The sequence below is a fragment of the Magnolia sinica genome, chromosome 12, assembly GCF_029962835.1.
Source record: "Magnolia sinica isolate HGM2019 chromosome 12, MsV1, whole genome shotgun sequence".
Classification (NCBI taxonomy): domain Eukaryota; kingdom Viridiplantae; phylum Streptophyta; class Magnoliopsida; order Magnoliales; family Magnoliaceae; genus Magnolia; species Magnolia sinica.
This window is the reverse complement of record NC_080584.1, coordinates 44,838,925-44,849,560: the sequence shown is the minus strand read 5'-3', so window position 1 is coordinate 44,849,560 and position 10,636 is coordinate 44,838,925.

The following is a 10,636-nucleotide window of genomic DNA, read 5'->3' as shown; positions in this document are numbered from 1 at the left end:
TTGATGGGAGGGGCCAAGTTTACTTGGTTCTACGGGAGGGAAGGACAACTGTCATGCCCCAAACCCAAAAATTGGGCTCACAAAATTCCCGATCGCCAAATCTGGTGCCGACAGCCTCCGTAGTACCTCATTCTCGGCTCCCAGCGCAGCATATGCTAGATTCCGATCCTAGGATCCTACAAGGAGGATTTTCCAACGTACATTTGTATTGTAATAAGCATAATCACAAGTTTACCCAAATTACAAAGTCAACATCATCATCACATATCCACTAATATAAACATTTGAATAAAGTGCTGGAAGGGAAATATATATATCGAAATCAAAGCTCCAGAAGTCAGTTACATGCTCCAAGCTCCATGCTACTGCAACCTAACGCTACCTGCATGCATTTATCATGCATAAGCTTATAAAAAGCTTAGTCGGTGGTGAAAGTGTGTGCATGAGGTAAGTGCCAAGTAAGCAATATCAGAGTAATCAGAGTAAGCAGAAATACTGACAAGATCATGAATCATACGATATCAGAGTAAACGAAAATATACTGGTAAGTCCAGGAGTGCTATCAGCCGTACGAAGGCTATGCGATGCAAGGCATGAATGCTAATGACCATATCAAGGCTATGCAATGCAAAACATAATAAGATAATAACAGATGCCGAGGATGCAATACAATATGTAAATCCTAACGAGCTACAAATACCATCAACTTCATCTAGGCCACACATCAAACCTGCGCGTATCGCGTGATTTTGTGGGGATAACTCCATCTCACAAGGAGTCTCATAAACATCTTAGCCCAATGACATCTGCTTTAATCAATCATCCAACACAACATACATACGAATAATGGGGGTCCACATAAGGACGACAGATCTAGTCCAAATATCAAAATAAGCTTATTGATTTAAAATGCGTCACGATAGTTAAGGAAAGAATCCAACTTATAGCCACCACAGCATTAGACGATGCAATCGATGTGGGACAAAGTTCTTGAAATGGCCAAGCTATATGTCTTAGAGGGGGGGGGGGGGGTGAATAGGATTATGCCAAATTAAAAATAAATACAACGGAATATGAAACAAAGAATAGATAACACTATACACCAATCACAGTATAGGAATGGAAAGTAACCTAAAATAGAGAAATAGAAACACAAATTGTTCTAAGGACAACCTTACACTAAAAACCAAAGTTTATGGTAGGACAACCTTATTTCTAGAACAAATAGAGAAATAGAAGCTCAACGTAATAAATAGATAGTAGAAAATATAATGCTGAAATGGAATCCTAAATTATTACAACATTCCCCATTGTGCTTGAAATGTAAAATTTACAACATTCACATTCACACATACATTCCACAATTCTGAATGATAAAGATAGGAAATATAAATCACACATCCACAATACAAAGAATTATAGTAGTTCGCCTCTGTGTTCACTAACTGTTAAACAACAGCCACACAGAATGCTACTCCACTCCTAAATCCTCACACAGGGGATATTAGCGTTCACTATCAAATAGGTTTTCACAGGTTCACCCAAAACCTTCACAATTGTGTCTTTTTCAAAGGGCTTACACAATTCAAAAACCCTCACTTCTGAGTTTCTGGCTCTCCTCAGATAACCAATAACTTTGAGATTTTTCTGGCTTAACCTCAAATAAAACCAAACAATGTAAATTACATAAATTGTAAAATACCTGATTTTCTCCTTCGTTGTAGCAGCCCAGAAGAACCAAGTCGAAGTAGAGATTTAAATGTCAAAGTTTAATGTCCAATACTCACTTTATAATGGTTCTAGGTTCTAATAGATTTTAAATTAAAACAAAAGGGTTAGCTCTAATTGATTTTGATTCCAGAAAAAGGAAAACAACAATTCCTCTTTTCAGATTAGATTGGAATACAAGAAACAAAATCAATTAACAAAGCTAAAGAAAGAGAATATTAAATATGCACACTTAGCTTAAATGGAGCACCAACTTATCTCTCAGAAGACCGAATTAATTTAGCTTGAAGTTCTTATTTTATTCTGAGATTTGTGCTTTATTTCTAGGTGAACAAATCACACCTTCGACTGGTTTAAGGACCTCTATGACTGGTCGTAGAACCAACAGATATTTGTAAAATTCAGGCACGATAAGATTTGACAGTTTTACGACTGGTCGTAGGTGGTCTATGACTGGTCGTGAGTCTCCTACGACTACACTACAAGAAATATGGTTTTTAGCAACGAAACTTTTACCGGCGAAACTAATTTTCGTAGCTAAAGATGACTTTTACCGACGCAAATTATTTTTGTAGGTAAAAGTAAACTTTTACCAACGAAATCTTAATTCGTAGGTAAAAGTCATCATTACCTACGAACATTTTCGTAGGTAAAGGCTCTTTCCATTTTAGTTTACTTTTACCTACGAAATATAATTTTGTAGGTAAAAGCCATATTTACCTACGAAACGTTTCGTAGGTAAAGGGTAAAAATCAAAAAGTTTACTTTTATCAACGAAATTTGATTTCATAGGTAAAATGAAAAGTTTACTTTTACTTACGAAATCTACACCGAAAGGTAAAAGTCATCTTTACCTACGAAATCTTTCATAGGTAAAGGGTGTTTTCAATTTCAAAAAGTTCACTTTTATTGATGAAATTTAATATTGTAGGTAAAAGCCATATTTACCTATGAAAATGTTCATAGGTAAAGGGTGTTTTTGAGTTTTTCACAAGAACAATAAAATCGAAAAGTTTACTTTTATCGAGGTAAAAGTCATCTTTACCTGCAAAACCTTTCGTAGGTAAGGGGTGTTTTCAATTTTTCACAATTTAAAAAATTAAAAAGTTTATTTTTAACGACGAAATTTAATTTTGTAGGTAAAAGCTATCTTTACCAACAAAACTTGTCGTAAGTAAAGGTGTTTTGAATCTTTGAAAAAATCAAAAATCGAAAAATTTACTTTTACCTACCAACGATTTCGTAAGTAAAAAATATGTATGAAACTTTTGCCTCTAACAAATTTCGTAGGTAAAAATATAATATTTAACTTAAATTTCAAACGTAGATGAGACTTTTACCTACGAAATATGAGACTTTTACCTACTAAATATTTCGTAGCGAAAAAACTTGTATGCGACTTTTCCCTACGTAATGGGTCGTAGGCAAAAATATAATTTCTGACATAAATTTCAAACATAGTTGAGACCTACCTACGAACGATTTCAAACGTGTATCAGACTTTTACCTACGAAATAGTTCGTAGGTAAAATTTCAAACGTCGATACTTTTGCCTACGAAAAGTGTCGTAGGTAAAAACGTTTACCTACGAATAATTTCGTAGGTAAAAGTCTTTTTACACAATATATCCAGCTCAAAATTCCTGATATACACCTGTTCCAAAATAGTTCATCACATTCTTCCTGATATACACCTGTTATATAATACATTTCATCATATTCACATTTACATCCATCTAAACCCAAATTACGTAAATCCATCCAAACATAAACTACATCCATCCAAACATAAACTACATCCATCAAAACACAAACAATCTCATCCACATGACATTCATCCACGCATAATTACATATGAGTTTAACATTATAAATAAAATACAAAAAATTATTCATAGCGTTAGAGAATTGAGAATAGTAAAGGTTTAGGTTTAGGAAATTGCCACCCATGTTGCCATTAGAAAGGGAGGAGTGAAATCCTGGCCTCAGCCCTGTCGCTACCCTTCTGTCTTCCCTTAACATAGGTCCTAGGATGGCCACGATTTGCGGTTTATATTGGGCAATCAGCCGCTTCGCCATTCTCATGGTGGGTGCATTTCCCACTCCTTGGGCATTCCAAACAAGGACACTATCCATTGGTGATACTGCCGGAGTAAACAGCCCGCCTCTTTAGCCTACGCAACCTTCCTTTCCATTCCTTAGTGCCTGGCACATTCATCTGCAATTTCCTGGGTCACCTTGGAGGCCTCTTAGTCCTTCGTTTCACAGCTCGAGACGCTTCAGCCAGCGCAGGACTGTTTTCCACTTGAACTGTCTGAATGGGCATATACGAAATTTCTGCTTCAGTTGCTTGATCAAGGGAGAGATCCTGGGATGGATGGATCTACATTTCAGTAGGCTTGATGTCTGATAACCAAGCTGGGATGTGATACGGGGAAAGGTCCACCATCAGGCCAAACTCCTCTTCAATAAAGAAGTCTGAGTGGGGGGAACTGGATTGGGGAGGCTCCATTGAAGGGGGGTCAGAATGGGCAAACTTCCATAGACGCCTGTCGCTAAACAACTCCCTTTCAAGAGTAGGAGACCTGGGCGAGCACCCTTCAGATCTGGCCTTGGTCATCCTCGAAGGAGAGGTTCCATGCAGCCTTCTGGAGGGAAGGTGAGGGGGGATTAAGGATCTGTGGGAGATCTGCTCAGAATCTGCAGCCGGTACAGAATTAACTCCCTGAACAGGAGGGACTGGTAGAGCGTCCCCATTCTGCTGCAAATCAGCATGACAGCAGGTAGAAGCTTCAGCATTGAAGGCAGCAGTTGGGTTGCATGATTGGGGAGAGCTAATGCCAGAAGCAAGCAGAGCTAACCCTTTGACCGGGCTACACCAAGGACTGCTCACGGGGACCGGCAGATGAGGCAACTGATCGGGGGATCTGAGGGAATCTCTAGCATGTTCCTCCTGAGATAAGGCATGCAATTTATCAGGGGGCAATCGACACACTGACCTAAGACTGTCCTGCTGTGGAGAGAGTCTACAGCTTTCGTCAGATGACTTCTCTGCCTGGAAGCTCGTCATCGAGGCAGCCTTGAGGCCTTGGATATGTGCAGACACAGGCATGATCGAGGTTTGAACCAAGGGGTAATCGAAACCGTTACTCTGGAGAATGCAATTCGAGCTCGGGGCCATAACTTCTGAATGTGAGTGATAGGGGAGGAGGAGGATTTCCCCCATGGGTTCGTCAGGGAATAAGGGCGACACCCTATCTGGGGACTTTCTACAAACATCTATAGTGGTAACCTTCTCACAGAGGTTCATTTGATCAGATTGGGCGGACTCCTTCTCAAAGGAATTTCTCCAAACAGAAAGCGAGCAATCTTGGTCAGAGTCATTTCTTTGCACAAATGTCCTCTCCACCCATTCTTTGGTGGTTTCCTTGCCCACTGGTTGGTCTCTAGAATGGCAGGTTGCCGGAAGAATGTGGTATTCCTCAACTTTCATAGCCACACAAAAGAACTTTCCATCAACCATAAGATTTAGAGACCAGCTTCTATCAGCCCCAGGTTTCAAGATGACCTTGACTCTAGCATAAGAACTGATAGTATCCACTTGCATAACCTCTCCATACCTCTCCATACCTATTTCCGACTTCTCGAATCAGCTGTTCACCCTAGGCATGAGGAGGGATCCCAAACAACCGAATCCAATGGCCATCATAAACAGGGGTAGATTCCGGAGACCATGGTATAACCTCCCAAAGCCCCATGAGCCTATGCAGATTTTGGTCAGAGACAAATTCAGCTAGTTTTGATTTTGATTTGAAAACAATGAGGAATGCATCTTTAGAGATCCTGGAAATGTCCACCGCCGATGACCTGAGCCTAGAGGCCCTAATCGCGTCCCACAGCTGCAGTATGGATATACCAGGGCATTTTGCTTTCCCAATCAGGGCCATCTTCAACTCTTTTATCTTTTGCCCAACTAGCAGGGGATCGGCCGTAATGTAGTCTGCATTTGATGCTGCCTGGTTTCCATCAAAGCAAGAAGTAAAACCCACCATAGTTTTGAGGTGATAAACAAATCATGACGCTTCACCACCCCATCTTCAAAGAGTTGCTTCAAAGCCAAACCAACCTACAGTAACCACAACCACACTGTAATTTCACACATGAGAGCTAGATATTGTCTATTGAATGAAAGAAAAAGCGTAGTGTTTTGTAAGCAACTGCAAGACAAGATGGTTATAAGCATCACAGTGTTATGAGTTGCATATTGGTTCCTGGAAAATCCAACCAATTGATGTAGATGAACCATTCAGTCCAGTGCACACTTCACCTTTGCCATGTAAAAACCACATTGTTCAGATGATCATATCCAAGTAAACTGCAACCTTCTTGTTTATAGCTGTCAGTTTGTGGAAGATAGGGATGAGATGGTTAGGATCATCCAACTGAAGCAATCAATCAGATCCGTAAGTAGTTCAAATGGGGGCATTCCAAATGGATGATTCAGGTGAAGATTGGACCTATTTTATGTAAATGATCTCACCATCCATTTTGCAGGCTATCTATTGAATGGTTAGGATTATCTACTCAATCTCAAATTTTCTCAATGGACTAGAACAGTGGACTTGGCGGAGTAGATGGTCAAGGCCAATCATTGGACTGCTCACACGTCTAAATGCAGCTCATAGCACAGTGACTTTCACTGCTATGAGTCTCCTTATTATCATCCTAGCCATTATCCAAGCAACTCGGAGCATCTCTTTTCATAGATTAAAATTCACATTCAGAATTCTTCAGAAAAATGGTCAAATATTTCAGCTTGGTGAGGTTCTAAAGGGTGGTGATAAAAATAACTGTATACGTTGCCAGAAATGCTAAAGCTTGATGGAATGCAGTGTATGACTTCAAGAATAATGATCTCACAATCAAAAGAAACGGACAAACAATATTGAAAAATGGAGCTTCAGTCACAACAAAAGCAGTTGACACAAGCCTAGAGTCGTACAACTACAGTTCATGAATAGGCATACAATACAAGAATATGGCATAAACATTTGGGCCAAAATAATGCACTAAATCATTGTTGTAAAATAATATGCACACAGTTATGGAGAAGACTGAACTGACTAATCCATGAACTTTTGTTCTGCAACTAAAGTCTCTGGATATGTCTCAGCTTAGTCCCACTCTTAATTCTTGAATTGCCATCGTCTAGGAGGATGTGCTCTGATTTTTACATCATTAGACTGAAGATGGCATGAAACAAATGAAACCCAACACAAATTATTGGTTCATGAAAAGCGAGAAACACTAGGCTAAGATGACACGACCCTAGAGTTGAACAAGGACAGTTCATGAATGGGCATACAAGACAGGAACATGGCATAAACATTTGGGAAAAATAATGCACTAAATCATAGCTATAAAATAATATGCACATAGTTAATGGACAAGATTAAACTGACTTATCAATAAACTTTTTTTTTTTTGCAACAAAGTCACTGGAAATGTCTCAAGCTAGTCCCACTTCTAAACTCAACCATAAACCATGGCCTTGGGTAAGATAGATGGCCCCGAAACAACAAATATCAGGCGTGGCCCATAAGAATTACACATGAATACTAATAAACCACACATTAACGTAGTAATATCCATGAACAACAACTTACCTTGCAAATGTCAGAACACCAATTAGTCAACCATCATATCTAAGATTGAGCAAGGAGTAAAACATTCATAGCTGAATAGCCTGAGCTTCTTTAATCCATTTTTTTAGTTCAAAAAGTAAAGTTCAGTCATTATCCAGATTATTTATAGGAAGAAGCATAGGCATTCTCATTTTGCTAGGGAAGCTTAGAATTCTAACATAAGCAGACTTTAGGTTTGTTAGTCATGCAACGAAGCTTCTTGAACCAATTATATTTGATATACTAATTAGGTTTGTACAGTAACCTGAAAAGTAAATTTGACCCTGCATGTTCTTATTGGAGCTTACCACAAATGGGGAAGAAATGACACTTTTTTATACTCTTGCCTGAACTTACTGTCATTTACCTGTCCAATATTTAAAGTCAAAAGAAACAAACATCATGGTGGGGAGCTTAAGTACTTCAGAAGTTGTGGAAAAACTATAAATACCTTCTCTCAGACATTTTATCAAACAGCCTCTACCACAGTTGGCATCATTATTGTAAATATAAGAACCAAAAATCATGCAAATCAGATCATTGAAGAAGCTTCTATCCTTAATGATCTCATAACCAAAAATGACTCATTTCTACAATCAATGATCTCTCCACAAAAACCATAAATCAACATTTCAAAAAGCAGAACAAGGAATTCAACAAAGATAAACCTAATTCTGATCAAATCTCAATTCAACATAGATTACAAGAAAGGAAATGAAGGAAGAACAATATACCTGATTTTTTACCGCCGATCACTCCCTCGAAACCCTAATTTCCATCGGAAAACGACACCCAAAATCAGAACTACGGAAATGCCATTGCACGCACCTCGCACCTGTGGGGCTTCGGGCCTTTCCCGATCTCCGGACATGATTTTTGCCTTTGACTATCAATCGGACAGAGGAGAGAGCGCCATCTTAAGACATGGATGTTGGGAGAGGAGGGTTTGGGGTTTGGGTTTGGGTTTGGGTTGAGAAGGAGAGAGGGAGAGAGAGATAGAGAGGGCGGAGATGCGTTAGAGAGAGGGAGGAGAATGAGAAGATGGAGCAGAGATCGGGAGGGAGAGAGAGGATTGGGGAACGAAGAGGGAGAGAGAGAGAGGCAGAGAGAGACAGAGAGATAGACAGTAATGGACGCGGCTCCATTTTTGAGCGCTCCTTTCGTGGGACGGACCTGGACAGTCCTATCAAGAGCTCTGTGGGGCCCACCATGATGTATTTGGATTATCCATTCCGATCATTAATTTTAATTATTTATTTTAGTTTATAATACCAAACTTAAAGTAGATTGAACCCACAAGTGGACCACACCATAGGAAGCAAATTTGATTTAATCTCAATGTTTCCTACAGTGTGGTCCACTTGACCCTTCGATGTAGCTGAGTTTTTATTTCCTATACTAAAATAATATTTAAAAATAGATGGATGGCTTAGATATAACATATATATTTTTTAAGGCCCTATAAGGCCCCTTACACCATCGGTAATTTTTAAAGGTGTAGCAATACTTTAGCTACGGATTAAAACCGTAGTAAGATTTTATATTCATAACAAAAACCTCACTCAATATATATCTTTTGGCAATTTTTTTATAGTGAAATGCCAAGCTAAAATTTAGACATCGAAACTAAAAATCAAACCCATTCCCAATTTAGGTAGCCGCACAACAAGAAATATTTTGGAAGATGAGTGTTACTATTTTATTTTGAATGGCCCACCTAAATTATGGATCAGGCTAATTTTAGTCTTTATCGCTAAAATAGGATAGTGCACCCGATGAATAGGGTGGATTTCACATAAACATCATGATGGGCTACATATGAGAATTTTTAAATGTGTATGTAGTCTAGTCAATAACTTACATAAAAAATGGCTTGAATTTGTCTTCAAGAAATAGTGGATCCTACTAAAACGAAGTGATGCATCTACTAATCAAGGTAAATTTCATATAAACATCATATAGGTCACATTTGAGAGTTCCTAAAATTGATCTCATGTCTCTACATAATGTTTTTTATCCATGAATTCCATCCACGTAATATCAAACATAGTTGAGAATATCAATTCAATAAATTTCATAAAAGCATTATGCTTTTCATATCAGTTTAGGGCATTATTTAAAAAATGAAGCAGTTCGAATCATCAAATGGACCATAACATAAGAAATAGTGGTGATTGACCATTAATGGGCAATACAAGTTTTGGATCAAGCTAGTATTTGTTTTTCCCCATCATCCATGCTAAATAACTTACAGGTTACCTGTAAGTAATCTAAGTTTTGCTTGATGTGAATATACAATTTTTTACCTGTAAGTAACTTATAGGTTACCTAAATAGAAAAATTAACTTTCATGTAAGTGACTTACAACTTACATCCAAACAGATTACTTATAAGTAACTTTCACATATAAGTGACTGGATATCCACCATTAGTGAGAACAATAGTGATTGGATATCCACCATTAAAACCCTCCTAAGGCCCACTATACTTTTTATTTGACATCCAATCTGTTGATTAGGTCATTACAGGCCCAGATGAAAGGGAAAAAAATAAATATCAAATTGATCCAAAACTTTATATGGCCCCCAAGAGGTTTTTGGCTAAAGCCTTACAACGCAAGTGGACGAACAGTCTAGATATAACACTTACGTCACGATGGGACCACATAAGTTCGTGACGTCAACAACACACTAGCCAGGTCGATGGTGTGTGGTACTCCAGCCAATCCGCTTTCGTGGATGAAACCATACATCACGGTGGCCTGATTCTAGTTAGGGATTGGTCCAATTGGCATCCATTGAAAAGTGAAAATGCCATTGTCAAGGTTTGGCCGGCCAAAAGTTTGAAATCTCCCCCGTGGGTTGCGGAAGCGGATTAGGTGAGACCGCAGATCCACAGACGTGGGTGGGACCCTAACTATGGGGCCGCTGTGATGTATGTGACTACATCCACATCATCCATTCATATTGAAATCTAAATTCTGGGCATTATCTTAAAAATGCAGTTCCCAATTCAGGGCATTAAAAATGTAGTTCTAGATTGAGTTGAGATGAGCTTACCTTGAGTTGAATCGAGCATGCTCCTAATCCGACTCAACACAACACCCAACCTACACCTGACTCAACCCAAGAATCCCAACTCCCAATTCAAATCATACAAGTTGGGCAAACACTTGCCAAACCACGTGTAAATCCTACCCCTCTACTCTGCCCATCTATTTTGACAG